Source organism: Heptranchias perlo, chromosome 8, assembly GCF_035084215.1.
Source record: "Heptranchias perlo isolate sHepPer1 chromosome 8, sHepPer1.hap1, whole genome shotgun sequence".
Lineage (NCBI taxonomy): Eukaryota > Metazoa > Chordata > Chondrichthyes > Hexanchiformes > Hexanchidae > Heptranchias > Heptranchias perlo.
In genome coordinates, this window is record NC_090332.1 from 52,635,412 (window position 1) to 52,652,084 (window position 16,673).

At 44.9% G+C, this 16,673-nt stretch overlaps 1 protein-coding gene across 11 annotated transcripts in view; it reads left to right on the forward strand.

The window, feature by feature from the left end:
* The window catches only part of LOC137324615 (AT-rich interactive domain-containing protein 1B-like), a 648,069-nt gene that overhangs the window by 402,953 nt on the left and 228,443 nt on the right, over nucleotides 1–16,673 (forward strand). The window lies entirely within an intron of this gene.

Here is a 16,673-nt window from a genome sequence, read left to right on the forward strand (position 1 = left end):
TCTCTCTCTGTGTCCTTCTCTTCAGTCAGTCAGTCTCACTCTCACTCTCACTCTCTCCTTTTCCACTCCTCTCACTCTCTCCTTCTCCACTCCTCTCTCTCTCTCTCTCCCCTTCCTCAGTCAGCCTCTCTCACTCTCTCGCTCTCCCTCTCTCTCGCTCTCTCTCCCCCCCGACTCTCTCAAGCCAGTATAAAATGCCCAGCTGCAGAACCAAGCTGTTGTAGCATTATGACACTGCAGTCGGATTTGCACTGTACACTAAATTTCTACCATATAAACTTGCAATTAAACTAGAAATAGAGGAGAAGATGGGTACCTTTAGAATTAAGTTGAGCGTATGGAACATTGTGAAAGCCCAGTTTCAAGGTTGAGGCCCATTTCTTTCTCCCCGTTTTGCCTGAAGGTGCTGATTCATACTGGGGCAATTTCAACTTAAATTTCCCATTCCCCTCTCAACTTTTATGCTGAAAATTACAACAGTGAGTACTGACTAGGGAGGCCAGTTCACTCAACTGATTCATCCTTCAATAGAAATCTACGACCACTCTTCCTGTCCCCCATCCCATCACTGCATCTAAGCATCTCTTGAATGACTCCATAGTGTTTGTCTTCTACCTATCTACAGTGTCTTTTTTTCAAAAAATATACTTTATTCATAAAATTTGCAGCAATACATACAATACAGTTGTCATATCACATTTCAAACATACACAATACAGATTATACAATTTGCAAGATACAAAGTACGGTTCAAATATGATTTCAACAATACAGTTACACCGTACATAATTACACTCTAGGGTGCCTCATTGCCTCACAATCAATACAGATGCTTGATTACAGATTCATTACAGGTACATTACATCAATTTGAATTTTACATTCCGCCCGAGAGGGTTTTCCCTGATTTCGGCCCCTCGGTATACAGTGGCGGGAAGGCCCTAAACGGTAGCATTTCCCCACAGACCCTTTGCGGCGGCCGCACCCAGCTTTCATGCGTCCCTGAGCACGTAGTCCTGGACCTTGGAATGTGCCAGTCTGCAACACTCGGTCGAGGACAGCTCCTTGCACTGGAAGACCAGCAAGCTTTGGGTAGACCAAAGGGCATCTTTCACCGAGTTGATGGTCTTCCAGCAGCAGTTGATGTCTGTCTCGGTGTGCGTCCCCGGGAACAGCCCATAGAGCACAGAGTCCTGTGTTACGGAATTGCTCGGGACGAGCCTGGACAGATACCACTGCATCTCTCTCCAGACCTTCTTTGCAAAGGCTCATTCCAGAAGGAGATGGGTGACGGTCTCATCTCCACCGCAATCTCCTTGGGGACAGCACGCGATGGCGCTGAGACTCCGGGAGTGCATGAAGGATCTGACTGGAAGGGCCCTTCTCACCACCAGTCAAGCTACGTCTTGGTCTCTTTGAACTGATTTCAGATAGGCTGGAGTGTTTTTGAGAATTGGGATGGTAGGAGATTGGATGTGAGAGTGATTGTTGATGTAACTTTGGGTAAGTAATGGTCTGGCTAATCTGTTAAAAATCCAAAAGTCACTTTTTTCCTTTTTAAAAAAAGATTAAAAATCCATTGATTGTGCAGTATTAAAGCACTTAAAATTATTCAGGATACACAATTTCTAATGTAAAAATGCAAATTTTTCCATGGCAAGATACTCCAGACCTCCCTAGAAATCACCATCAATTTTGTGTCTTCTAACTTTTTGGATTTCTCCCTTCACCCTTTCAGGTACTTATGTTTTTCCCTCCAATACAAATGAGGGAAAGTTGGGTATACCAACAGCTTAAGTGACTAAGCTCATGCAACTACTTGTTTTCACGTCATAAGACCATTCTTCAGCAGCTTTTTGGGGATTGTGCAGTTTTTATTAGTTTTCTAAGTTGGTGTGTATGTAACCACCATGTGTACAACCTCTGTGGCTTAGCTCCTCATGTTAGATTGTATTCATATGGATGGAGTGATCATGTGGACACAATGTAGATCACTAAAGAAAATAAGTGCATGCAGAAGGAGACAGAATTTATGAAAAAGGAATGAGCCCCATAAAGGCAAACTGGTAAAACGTGTTAGAAAGTATCTCTTCAGCAAAGAGTGATCAACACTTGGAATGGAAACACTCTTGCATTTAATTCTCTACCACCCCAGTTCACAAAGGCACTTCAGCCTATGTGGAACCAGTTCAAAGAGGCACTATACCCCATCGAATTCTCCATCCTTTCACTGAGACACCTTCTTCTCCTCCAACATCCCCCACTCCCACTCAGTTCACACTGACATCCTTCCCTTCATTAGTTTAACCTGACACTCTTCTCCCGCTCCAACCCAGTAATGCTGGTACTCATGCTCCATTCCTCCAGTTCAAGCTGGCCCTCTCTGGCACTCTCTTCCCACTTCTAACTCATGCTGGTACTCTGCCACCCACTCTTTGACAATGCTGGCACTCTTTCCTCCCCCACCCCGCTCCCAGCTTCTCTCACCGAAATACCACTGCCGACTTCCGTCTCCTCTTCAGTACCATTCATTGCCTTTTTCCTCTATTCCCTATTCCCCTTCAGTTTCACCCCACGTGCACCAGGTTAATATACCCAAGATGGTCCTTGTTTCCTTTGTGTCACTGCTAGTACTAAATGCTGGAATTGCTGCTTGTATGTGCTGTAGGCAAGAAATCCGCTTCTTGTGAATTCTCACCTGCAATATATGGAAGCTGAAATCCCAACCATTAGTGCTGGAACTGGCACGGAGACAAGGCAAGGATCTATACCTGTGCAGTAGCTACTGGACTTCGGAGGAGGCAGACTGGGGAAAATGGATGGCAAATGCTGGCTCACTGTCCTGACCCCCATAATTCTGAAGGTTGACTTGTATGATTGATCTCATTCATGTTTATGGGATCTTGCTGTGTGCAAAATAGCTGCCATATTTTCTTGCATAAGTCACTGCATTTCAAAATAATTCATTGTGTGAAGCATCTTGAGATGTGATGAGGTGCTAGGTTAATGAAAATAATTTTTTACGGCAAGGAAATGGGAACGAAGAGAAAATCAGAGAGAAAGGACAAGAAACGAGGGAGTGAAACGAAAGACCGAATGGACGAAGCAGTTTATCAGATATTTGAAACAATTATTTTGGTTTAACATCTCAAAATCCCGGCTTTAAATAAATCAGGTGTTTATTCAGAAAATATCTCATTAGAGTTTACCACTCCCCGATAATTGCTTTTTATTATTACAAGACCTTGAATTGCCCTGCTGTCATTCCCTCAGACCCTGTAACCCCAGAAAATTCTTTCCTGTCTTTGGGCTTGTCATTTTCTTGTTCTCTCTACTGATCCAGGCAAGACGATACAATGGTTTCAGAAATGCTCACTTGGGACATACTGCAGGGTCCGGGGACCAGCAGTGAATTTGCGGAACCCAGGTGTGAGCAGCACTCAGCACCCCTTCAGTGCCTGTTCTACCTGTTCAGTGTTACCAACCAACGTCGCACAGGAAACATGTAGCATGCTGCGCTAGTTCATGGGAAGACCTGGGAGAAGCGCGGAAAATTTGATTTTTATCTGATTTCAAGCCACAAGCATGGACAGCGCAGGCACGGGGTCCAAACGGCGACTCTCCATGCAATATGCCGACAGTCATTTATGGGTATGATAGCTACCTGATCAAAATCTAAATAGAGGCCACTTGTTCCTCTTTTGATTTTGGGAGCATGATGGAGTAAACAATTGTCTGGAGGCTGCAAGAAGAGTAGATATGGATATGGACCTTTCTTTCCCTTTCCTTCCTTGATGTAGATTGTGAATGCTCAAACACTGTAAAATAAAAGAAAATACATATGCAGTATTTATATCAAAATTTGACAGACTAGAGCATCATTTGAAGTTTCTACATTTCATGTGTTTTTCTAACAAAAATTACTTCAGCAAACCAAGCAAAAATGTACAATAAATAATGTATTATTTTACATAATAATTACTTTATTCCTTCGGTGTTTGGCAGAAATGTTTGGCATAATCGGATGATCTTATGGAAGAATCTGTTAGAAAATTATAATAAAAACCACAGAGAACAGCAGCAGTAGAATGATAAACTTACATAGGAACAGGAGTAGGCCATTCAGCCCTTCGAGCACGTTCCGCCACTCAATTAGATTATGGCTGACCTGTAACTTAATTCCATTTACCCACCTTGGTTCCGTAACCCTTAATACTATTGCTTAAACGTGTTTAACTAACTTGATTGAGTTTTTTGATGAGGGATCTTTTTGATAATGGAGAGGGTTGATGAGGGAAATGCAATTGATGTGGTGCATATGGACTTCCAAAAGGCATTTGATAAAGTGCCACATAATCGGCTTGTCAGCAAAATTGAAGTCCATGGAATAAAAGGGGCAGTGGCAACATGGATATCAAATTGACTAAGTGACAGGCGACAGACAGTAGTGGTGAACGGTTGTTGTTCGGACTGGAGGGAGGTATACAGTGGTGTTCCCCAGGGGTCGGTACTAGGATCACTGCTTTTTTTGATATTTATTAATGACTTGGACTTGGATGTACAGGGCACAATTTCCAAATTTGCAGATGACACAAAACTTGGAAGTGTAGTAAGACTTCAGGAGGCTGGTGGAGCGGACATGATAAATAAAATTTAACGCAGTGAAGTGCAACGTGATACATTTTGGCAAGAAGAATGAGGAGAGGCGATATAAACTAAATGGGGTGCAGGAACAGAGAGACCTGGAGATATATGTGCACAAATCTTTGAAGGTGGCAGGACAGGGTGAGAAAGTGGTTAAAAAGCATACGGGATCCTGGGCTTTATAAATAGAGGCATAGAGTACAAAAGTATGGAAGTTTTGTTGAACCTTTATAAAACACTGGTTCCGCCACAGCTGGAGTATTGTGTCCAATTCTGGGCACCGCACTTTAGGAAGGAAGTTAAGGCCTTAGAGAGGGTGCAGAAAAGATTTACTAGAATGGTTCCAGGGTTGAGGGACTTCAGTTACATGGATAGACTGGAGAAGCTGGGGTTGTTCTCCTTAGAGCAGAGAAGGTTAAGAGGAGATTTGATAGAAGTGTTCAAATTCATGAAGGGTTTAGATAAAAATAAAGAGAAACTGTTCCCATTGGTGGAAGGGTCAAGAACCAGAGGACACAGATTTAAGGTGATTGCCAAAAGAACTAAAGGCAAGTTGAGGAAAAACTTTTTTATACAGCAAGTAGTTAGGATCTGGAATGTGCTGCCTGAAAGGGTGTTGGAAGCAAATTCAGTCGTAGCTCTCAAAAAGGATTTGGAAAAATATTTGAAGGGAAAAAATTTGCAGGGCTGCAGGGAAAGAGCGAGGGAATGGGACTAACTGGATTTCTCTTATAAAGAGCAGGCATGGATTTGATGGGCCTCCAGTGCTGTAACCTTTCTATGATTCTAATAAAACTCTATCAATCTCAGTTTTTAAATTTTCAATTGACCTAGCCTCAACAGCTTTTTGGGGGAGAGAGTTCCAGATTTCCACTACCCTTTGTGTGAAGAAATGCTTCCTGACATCAGCCCTGAATGGCCTAGCTCTAATTTCAAGAACTCCCCCACCAGAGGAAATAGTTTTTCTCTCTCTACCCTATCAAATCCTTTAATCATCTTAAACACCTCAATTTTAGTTCACCCATAAATCTTATATACTCAAGGGAACATGAGCCTAGTCCATGAAAACTGTCCTTTTATTTTAACCCTTCTGTTGAGTCTGCGCTGCATCTCCTCCAGAGCCAGTATATCCTTCCTGAGGTGCGGTGCCCAGAACTTTACGTAACTATAACATAATTTCTGCCCCTTTGTGTTCCAACCCCCTTGAGATAAAGGCCAACATTCCATTAGCCTTTTAAATTATTTTTTGTATCTGTCCACTATCTGTTAGTGATTTCTGTGCTTGGACCCCTAAATCTCTCTGCTCCGCTACAATTCCTAGCTTCTCATCATTTAGAAAATACCCTGATCTTTCTCCCTTAGGTCTAAAGTAGATGATCTCACACTTCCCCACATTAAACTCCATCTGCTACAGTTTTGCCCACTCACTTAAGCTATCAGTGTCCCTTTGCAACTTTCTGCTCCCTTTTACACTATTTACTGTGCCACCTAACTTAATATCATCAGCAAACTTGGGTATGTGGCTCTCTATTTCTATGTTTAATTCATTTATAAACATAGTGAAAAGCTAAGGCGCTGGTATAGATCCCTGGGGGACGCCACTAGTCACATCCTGCCAATTTGAGTACCTACCCATTATCCCTACTCTCTGTCTCCTACCTCCTTACCAATTCTCTACCCATGTCAATAGGTTACTTCCAATTCCATGTGCTCTCATTTTTGTTAAGTCTCTTGTGTGGGACCATGCCGAATGCCTTCTGAAAGTCCATGTAAGTAACATCCATAGATACTCCTTTATCTACCATGTTAGTTACCTCTTCAAAAAATTCAACTAGGTTCGTTAGACATAACTTACCCTTTACTAATCCATGTTGGCTCTCTTTGATCAGTTCATATTTGTCTGTGTGCTCAGTCACTCTGTCCCGAATAACAGATTCTAGTAACTTCCCCACAACAGACGCTACACTAATAGGCCTATAATTTCCTAGTTTATCTCTCCTACCCTTCTTAAATAATGGAGTGACATTGGCAAGTTTCCAATCCAACGGGACAATTCCTGAATCAAGAGAGTTTTGGAAGATCATGACTAGAGGATCTATAATTTCTTCACCTACTCTTTTAATACCCTGGGAGGAAACCACCAGGTCCTGGAGTTTATCTTTAGGCTCATTATTTCCTCTATAAGTACTTGAAAAGAAAGAATTTGCAGGGCTAAGGGGATAAGGCGGGGGAGTGGAACTAGCTGGATTGCTCTTACATAGAGCCGGCATGGACTCGATGGGCCGAGTGGCCTCCTTCCGTCCTGTAACCTTTCTATGATTCTATTACCATGTTTTTAGTTATATTAAATCGAGTAAGATCCTCCACTTGATTCAGTTTTAGCTTTCCTCGTATCTCTGGTACTTTATCCTGTTCCCCTACTGTGAAGACTGATACAAGGTCATTATTTAGCAAGTCTGCAATTTCCTGGTTTATCTTCATATGTTACTTATTGTACGTTTTCTGTCTGGTTTACTTAATATAGTGTTAGAAGCGTTTAAACAGCAAAAGTGAGCCAATAGTCGAGTGAAACCTTCAGCAATTATATTTACAATTGATAAAATAAGTCGTCTTACATTGTCTGTTACTTGAAGCATAGTAACTGTATAGCACTGTCTGAGGCTGAACCAGACCGTTCGCAACCTTGGTGTCCTATTTGACCCTGAGATAAGCTTTCAACCCCATATCCGCTCCATCACCAAGACTGCCTACTTCTACCTCCATAACATCGCCATCTCTGCTCATCTGCTGCTGAAAGCCTCATCCATGCCTTTTTTTTATTCGTTCATGGGATGTGGGCATCGCTGGTGAGGCCGGCATTTATTGCCTATCCCTAATTGCCCTTGAGAAGGTGGTGGTGAACCGCCTTCTTGAACTGCTGCAGTCCGTGTGGTGAAGGTTCTCCCACAGTGCTGTTAGGAAGGGAGTTCCAGGATTTTGACCTAGCGACGATGAAGGAACGGCGATATATTTCCAAGTCGGGATGGTGTGTGACTTGGAGGGGAACGTGCAGGTGGTGTTGTTCCCATGTGCCTGCTGCTCTTGTCCTTCTAGGGGTAGAGGTTGCGGGTTTGAGAGGTGCTGTCGAATAAGCCTTGGCGAGTCGCTGCAGTGCATCCTGTGGATCCACTAGCCTCGACTATTCCAATGCTCTACTGGCCGGCCTCCCACCTTGCATCCTCCGTAAACTTGAGCTCATCCAAAACTCTGCTGCCTGTATCCTAACTCACACCTAGTCCCATTCACCCGTCATCCCTGTGCTTGCTGACCTACATTGGCTCCTGGTCTGGCAATGCCTCAGTTTTAAAATTCTCATCTTTGTTTTCAAATTCCTCCATGGTCTCACCCCTCCCGCCCTCTGTAACCTCCTCCTCCAGTCCTACAACCCTCTGAGATCTCTGTGTTCCTCCAATTCTAGCCTTTTCCTAGATTCTGGAACAGTCCCAGTCGATTGGAAGGTAGCAAATGTTACCCCGCTATTCAAGAAGGGAGGGAGGGAGAAAACAGGGAACGACAGGCCAGTTAGCCTGACATCAGTTGTTGGGAAAATGCTGGAATCCATTATTAAGGAAGTGGTAACAGGGCACTTAAATCATAATATGATTAGGCAGAGTCAACATGGTTTTATGAAAGGGAAATCGTGTTTGACAAGTTTATTTGAGTTTTTTGAGGATGTAACTAGCAGGGTAGATAAAGGGGAAACCAGTGGATGTGGTATATTTGGATTTTCAAAAGGCATTCGATAAGATGCCACATAAAGGTTGTTACACAAGGTAAGGGCTCATGGGGTTAGGGATAACGTATTAGCATAAATAAAGGATTGGTTAAAAGACAGAAAACAGAGAGTAGGGATAAACGGGTCATTCTCAGGTTGGCAGGCTGTAACTAGTGGGGTACCACAAGGATCGGTGCTTGGGCCTCAGCTATTTACAGTCTATACTAATGACTTAGGTGAAGGGACTGAGTGTAATGTATCCAAGTTTGCTGATGATACAAAGCTAGGTGGGAAAGTAAGCAGTGAGGAGGACACAAAGGGCTCGATATTAGCAGGGCGGCGGGTTCTCAGCGGGGGGGTCGACCACACGCCCGGTGAAATCAGTGTGCTCCGCACGCAATTACAGGATAATTGGAGCCACTTACCTGTGCTTCCGGGTTTCCCGCTGGTAAGCTGCGCGGCGGGCGGACTGCGCATGCGCAGCAAGGTCTGTCAGCTGGAGGAGCTCTATTTAAAGGGGCAGTCCACCAATGCTCCTCCTGCAGCAAACAACCAATGCTACACCATGGAGCACGCCGGAGGGAAGGCTGCCCCAAGATTTTCAGACTCCTCACTCCAGCTGCTGCTGGATGGGGTGTGGAGGAGGAGGGAAATATTTTTCCTGTCCGATGAGAGGAAGTGCCCTCCCTCCACCACGAAGAAGGCCTGGCTGGAGGTGGCCGAGGAGGTCAGCAGCTGCGGCAATGTGGCACGAACCTGGATCCAGTGCCGGAAGAGATTTAATGATCTAACCAGGCTAGGCAAAGTGAGTATACTTACGCATTCTCCCACACTCCGTCTTCCACATCACCTCCACCACCACACAACGCCTTCTGCACTGCCACCACAACGCTCTCGCATCACTCCTCACATCCACTCAACTATCCTCCTCACCTTGCCTGCACGTACTCACCGCCCCGTCCCCGTTCGAACACCACCACGCAACCCAATCCTCATACAATATCATGGCTATGTTGCACACGGACCCTCCCATGGATCTCCCTCACGCTCAACCCCACCCACACCAATGCATGCAGCGGCTCAACATGCAACCATCACTCAATCACGCCTTGATAGGAGAAGAGATGCCAGAACACCCGGGTGAGGGCCCGCCACACCAGGTGGTCCTAACGGACGCAGAGCATCAGGCATGGAGATCAGCCACACGCTGGAGTGCCTGTCCGTGGCCGGTGACAGAAAGCTAACACTCAGCACTCATGATAGCGAATGATCTTAGCATCACTTGGCATCTGCAGCACCTCAACATCTGTCCACATGCCTAATATTGCTTTCTGTTCTCTTGCAGGGCCAGCTGCGAGCGCCGTGACCGTGGAGAGCGATTCCTCAGAGGACCTGCCGGTCTCTGAGGGTCCATCGTCACATCTGAGCCATGCAGATACATACACCTCGGTGGGTCCCCATCCTCACTTAGTTGGGCTTGCACATGGTGAGTCACCACGCACATGTGAGCACGAGCAGACCCTGGTGGCCGGGGCAGCCATGGAGAGTCCGCGTCGGTGGGAGCACTCTTCTCCAGGCTCTGCTCAGCTGGACCCAGATGCTGAACCCTGGGGGCCAGCCATGAAAAGGAGAGTCATCGAGGGGCAGCAGCACATTGCCGAGGTACTGGAACAGGTGCCACCCGCACTCTCCACAATCGCGCAGAGGACGGAGGAGTCCAACTTCTGCATGAGGGGAATGGTGGCACAGGTACAGGAGGCTATCTCTGAGATAGTGTCGCAGGGACGTGAAGGCATCTGAGATAGTGTCGCGGGTAGGTGCGGGAATGTCTGCGGTGGAGGAAAGGCTAGCCTCCCTCAAGCGTCAAGCACGGCTCCACAATGAGTCCGTTCAGGCCCTGACAACGGCCGTTCGGATTCAGGGTGAGCAACATTCTGCCACCTTGAACAGGCTGACAGATACTTTACAGGTGGCATTCCAAGACCTCACACAAGTCCTCCAAACTGCCGTCCAGCAGGGTGGAAGGAGTGATGTGGGCCTGGGCCACGAGAGGGATGATGGTGAAAGGGGACATGGAAGTGGGGACGCCACTCAAAGTGCACCCACGTCTCACCCGTTGCCCCCCTCTCAACCAGTAACCGCAATGCTGCCCCCTCTCCATGTGGCCGAGTCTGCCCTTGCACAGGTGCAGGTGGAACAGTCTTTGGAGGGGCCCTCATGGACACCCAAACCCAGAGGGCGTCGGCCCAAAGCATCTCATCGGTCAGGGCATGGACAAGAGCAACCTGCCACTACCTCTGCTGAAGCCACAGGGGTAGCACCACGTAGGGGTTCCCGGAAACGCACGGCGAAAGTTTTGTGAGCACAAAGGGAATGCACAAAGGTGTCTGACAATTTGTCATGTTTTTCATTTCTTTTGTTTTGTTTCACATACACAATAAATATTATTATTATCACCACTACTGCCACGTCTTCCCATTCTTGACTGGCTTGTGGAATAGGTCCCTTTCATGGGGTTCACCATGAACACGCACACTTGATGCCACCCGTTGGGTCACTGCAGAATGGGTGTAGGTGTATTTGCAGGGCTGTTTTGTGCAGATGACTGAGAGACGCCAGCGATGTCCCCGATGGCACCCTGGAAGGATGCGGAGGACAAGTTGTTGAGGGCAGTGGTGACTTTGACAGCGACAGGTAAGAAGATGGTGCTTGGGCCAGCCAGCAGCAGCTTGGCATGAAGGAGGCTGCAGATGTCCACGACTACATGTCGAGTGACTCTGATCCTCCATTTGCACTGCTGCTCAGAGAGGTCCAGGAAGCTGAGCCTTGGTCTGTAGACCCTGTGGCGAGGGTAGTGCCCTCTGCGACGCATCTCTCTCTGCGGTTGCCCTCCCTCCTGCTGTGCAGGTGAATGTGTCAAAGCACTGTGTTGTGGGGCTCCATGTGTCAGAGGTGAACGGCGAGGCTGGTGATGCTGATGATGCTGTTCGCCCTCTGAGGAGGTCATGACTGCAGCTACGGCGGCCCCCATCCGGAAGTTTGAGGAGGTCCGCAAGGTAGGTAAATGTGTCTGGACACCGGGGTAAGTGTGCCAGTTTATGCATTTGATTGTTAGGAGGAGGGTGGTGGAGGCCAAACTTTGTCCAAAGTGACAGAGTGGCCTCCTGCAATGAGTGAGGGTCTCCCCACACACCCCCCCCCTCCACCTGTCAAATGGACCTTTGCAGCTGCCACAGGCTGGTGGCTGCAACATGTCCATTTGAACTGGGAGTGTTTCCCCCAGTACGGGAAACAGTCTCAGTTCATTGCAAAATCCGATCCCTCCTAAAATATCAGGTCAATCAGGTCTGTAAACAACCTGAAGTACCTGTTCAAGTACTTTAAGTGGCACCCCGCCGGCTTTAATTGCTGGCGGGAGTCCCACATGTGGGGGCTGCGCGCGCATGTAAGCGCATCACTGGGGAACCCGGAAATGGGGTGGGTTGGAGCCGGGCTCCGGACCCGCCCCAGGAATCCCGTATTTTCGCAGCCCCCCCCCCAGCCACCAAAGCACCCAATCGCGGGTGCGAAAATAGAGCCCAAAGAGTCTGCAAAGGGATATAGACAGGGGAATAATTGAGTGGGCAAGAACGTGGCAGATGGAGTATAATAAGGGAAGAATAGAAAAACAGAATATTTTTGGTAGGAAGAATAGAAAAACAGAATATTTTTTAAATAGTGAGAAACTATTAAATGTTGGTGTTCAACGAGACTTGGGTGTCCTGGTACAAGTTAGTATGCAGGTACAGCAACCAATTAAGAAAGCAAATGGCATGTTAGCCTTTATTGCAAGGGTGTTGGAACACAAGAGTAAGGAAGTCTTACTACAGTTCTACAGGGCATTGGTGAGACCTCACCTGGGGTACTGCGTACTGTTTTGATCTCCTTATCTAAGGAAGGATATACTTGCCTTAGAGGCAGTGCAACAAAGGTTCACTAGATTAATTCCAGTGATGAGAGGGTTGTCGTATGAGGCGAGGTTGAGTAGAATGGGCCCATACTCTCTGGAGTTTAGAAGAATGAGAGATGATCTCATTGAAACATATAAGATTATGAGGGGGCTTGACAGAGTAAATGCTGAGAGATTGTTTCCCCTGGCTGGAGAGTCTAGAACTAGGGGACCTAATCGCAGGATACGGGGTCAGCCATTCAGGACTGAGATGAGGAGGAATTTCTTCGTGCAGAGGGTCGTGAATATTTGGAATCCTCTACCCCAGAGGGCTGTGGATGCTGAGTCATTGAGTATATTCAAGGCTGAGATGGATAGATTTTTGGACTCTAGGCGAATCAAGGGAAATGGGGATCGGGTAGGAAAGTGGAGTTGAGGTCGAAGATCAGCCATGATCTGATTGAATGGCATAGCAGGCTCGAGGGGCTGTATGGCCTACTCTTGCTCCTATTTCTTATGTTCTTTTGTGCATCCCTGATTTTCAAAGCCGTCCCTTCAGCTGCCTGGGCCCTAAGTTCTAGAATTCCCTCCCTAAAGCTCTCCGCCTCTCTGCCCCTTAAAACCTACCTCTTTGACCAAGTCTGTCGTAATATCCCCTTATGTGGCTCGGTGACAAATTTTGTTTGATAACACTGCTGTGAAGTGCCTTGATTAAAGGTATTCTATAAATACAAGTTGTTGTTGTAGGAAGGTATTAATTAGGTTTCACAAAAAGGACAAGTGCAATACTGTAAAATCTGATGCACATCCCCAACCGTCATACTTGTTGAGCGGTAGCTAAGTGCCAGAACAGATTGGAAAGAAAACAAAAATTTGCATTTATATAGTGTTTTATCATGTTATTAGAATATCCCAAAACCACTTCACATCCAGTGGTGTACACTAAGGAGAGCTAACTAAATCTTGGGCTGTTTCGCCAGAGGGATAGAGCACTAATTCTAGGAGATGATGAGTCTGTATAAGACCCACACCTGGACAATTGTCCAATTCTGGTTGTCAGACTATAATAAGGATATAAGCATTGGGGGAGTAGGGGGGAAAGGTACATAGTTTAAGGCATCTGAGCTATGAAATGTTGAAGAACCTGGGATTGCAGACTCTGGACAACAGAAAGCTATGGGGAGATGTTCAAGATTCTTAAGGGAATAGATAAATTGAACCACGCTAATTTGCTTGCAAATGCCACAAATGCTAAAGCCAGGGGACATGGGTTCAAGCTTAGAAGATGGAAGTTGCACTGACCGGTTAGGTTTAACCATCTTACACAAAGGATGGCGCATATGTGGAAAAATTTAAGAAAGAATGGATAAATATTTTGAATGAGTGGTATTAGTTTTGGACCTGTCAGATGGACTGCATTGTCTTTTCAGTTCTCGTACTTTCCTATGTTCATAATTACTTTTGAAGTGTAGTCACTGTTATGTAGGCAAATGCAGCAGACAATTTGCACACAGCAAGATCCCGCCAACAGTGGATGAGATGAATGATCAGTTAGTCTTTTTTGGTGTTGCTTGAAGGAGGGATGATGTCTGGGACACCATGAATGCTCCCTGCTGCTCTTGGAATAATGCCATGGGATCTTTTACATCCACCTGAACAGGCAGACAGCTTTTACAATCTTAATTGTTCTCGCTGCTGGCACAGAAAATATGATATGGTGTCAGATAACGGTAAAACTTTGTTGCCTATAAAAACCATGTAATTTAAGTTCCAGTGCATATTTTATTTCACACACGTGGAGCTTCCCAGAATCTGATTGTAATGGTAGCCTCTGGCCATGAATGCCTATTACATGCACCTTTGAGAGTGAATAGCCTCATCTGTAAAATGTACTTCCTTAAATTGAAACTGAGGAGGTATTATAGTACGTTAAACTCCAGAATGTTGATTTTCAGGATGTACATAGCCAGTCACAAAATTCTTCAACATTTCTGTTTCATAGTGGTAAATTTCAGTAGTGTATAGAGAAAGCAAGTGTGAAACAAGTTGGAGCGCTCCCCGACTGCCTATTAATTAAAGCACATTTTCCCTGTTAATCCTATTCTCAGTGAAGCAGAACTAAACTCAGTGACATTCCCCCTTCTCCTCGGCCCCCCCCTCCCCCCCCCCCCCCCCCAATTTTTATGCCATGAACTAGTAAATCTCGTGTTACGTTGCTCATAGTAAGTTGCAGGATAGGATGTAAATTTAGTATATATATAGAAACAGGGACAGCAGGATTCATAAACAAACTTGGAATTTGGAAAAGTGTTGGTTGAAGGTAGAAATGTGCTCAGAGGCAATGAAGTGTTTGGTTTTTGATTGGCTCAAATGGAGTTAGAAATACATAACATTTTGTGCTGCAGACCCATTTAAAGCGTGGTGCACATGCAACTTTTAATGTATATGAATCTGTATTTACTTTAGACTTAAAAGAAAGAACTTGCTTTTATACAGCGCTTTAATGTCCTAAGGATGTCCCAAAGTGCTTTACAACCAGTGGATTACTTTTGAAGTGCAGTCACTGTTACGTAGGCAAACACAGCAGCCAATTTGTACTCCGCAAGCAAATGAACAGCAAATGAATGAATGACCAGTTAATCTGTTTTTGCAGTGTTGATTGAAAGCAGACAAAGGGAAAATTCCTTGCCATTCTTCAAATAGTACCAAGTGATCTTTTATATCTACCTGAACAGTTCAATGTCTTATCCAAAACTGAGTTTCCTCCGACAATTCAGCACTCTATCTGTACTACATTGAAGTGTTAGCCCAGATTATATGATTCGGTCCTCGAGTGGGGCATGAACCCACAATCCTCTGACTCAGAGGTAGGTTGCCAGCAACTGAGCCAAGCTGACACTTAATGACTAATATATCCTCTTTTTGATACTAGGTACATACAGGAGCAACTTTTATAAGACTAGGTTTCTTGTACGGTAATTATTTGGTCCTGAAAAGTTTGGATTTCCTCTAGATGTTTCCATATTTTATCACTGCTGAATCCTGATAGCAATTTAACAGGTTTGCCAACAATTGCAGAGCTTATGGTATCATTGATTACTTATTCCATCAGAACAAATGTTGAAAACCCTTCTCAAAAGCCTGGCTTCACACAATAGAGGTTTGACTTGCAAAAGGTCTGCAGTCTCCAGGTGAAACTGGCAACAGATTGACTTGGTTTAGTGCGTGGTTTGCTAATTAAAACAGTGCAGTGGGAGGAATGTTTACTACTAATTGGAGAATTCTACAAAATATGAATGGGGAAGTGGTTTGATGAGCTGGAACTCTAAGCTCAGGGTGAAATTCTGCTTAAGTGTGTTATATGTTTGTTCGGAGTTAGTAATATTTTGGAAAAAATATTCTGCACAGACAGTAACGTTTCACTCTGTAGAAAAATTATGCCTTTATACCACAAGTGGCCTATACATTTCTGTGGCAGGAATCCAACCAGACCTATAAATCTGAAGGAAATTCCAGGAATATGAAAAACAAACCCATGGGGGTGGGGGGGAGGGTACAGTACTAATAACACAAATCCTTGGTTACTAACTATCAATCTTAGAGTCATGTGCAAATCATCTTCTTAAAAAAACTGGAAATTACCCAAGTAATTTACCAAAGGGCAGTGGTAGCAGAGAACAAATGTAATTGAACGTGTCTGTACTGATTCAGTTTGATGTAGTACAGTACATGGGGGGGAGGAAAGGGAAGGAAGAGGTCATGTGAGAAACTTGACTGTGAATAAGTTACGTCAGGTTTGTGAGGAAATCCCAGAAAGGCATGCACTTGAGGAAATGCCCGTGACCTGTCAGTCATTCCTCTCTGCAGGGATTAGTAAAATGATAGCTGCTAACCTGACTTGATCGGAAATTACTTGAAACCAAACAGAATAGTCTGATTTATGGCTATTTCAAAAGCTATGTAAATAGTAGTAACACTCCCTGTACTACTAAATAGATCCTGTTCTATCTCCAGAAGTGAGAACTATTACTATACCGTTTACAACATGTAATAATTATGGAAACCATATCCAGTATGTAGGGCAAAGATCTTGAAATACACAGTTTAGTCTGTACTAAGCAGTAAGATATTTAGCACTTGCGTCACTTGACCAGTAAAATGAAGACATAAGGAATGAACATGAAAGTTGCCAATTGATATTTATTAGTTCAAATGAATTTTCCAGCGTATCTGATACAACAATAGAAGGCTGGAAGCTGACTTATACCCCATACATTGATCTTCCCACAGCCCCTGTTTTCCAAAATATGTTGGAACTTAACATATAGCCATCAGTAAATAAAAATGA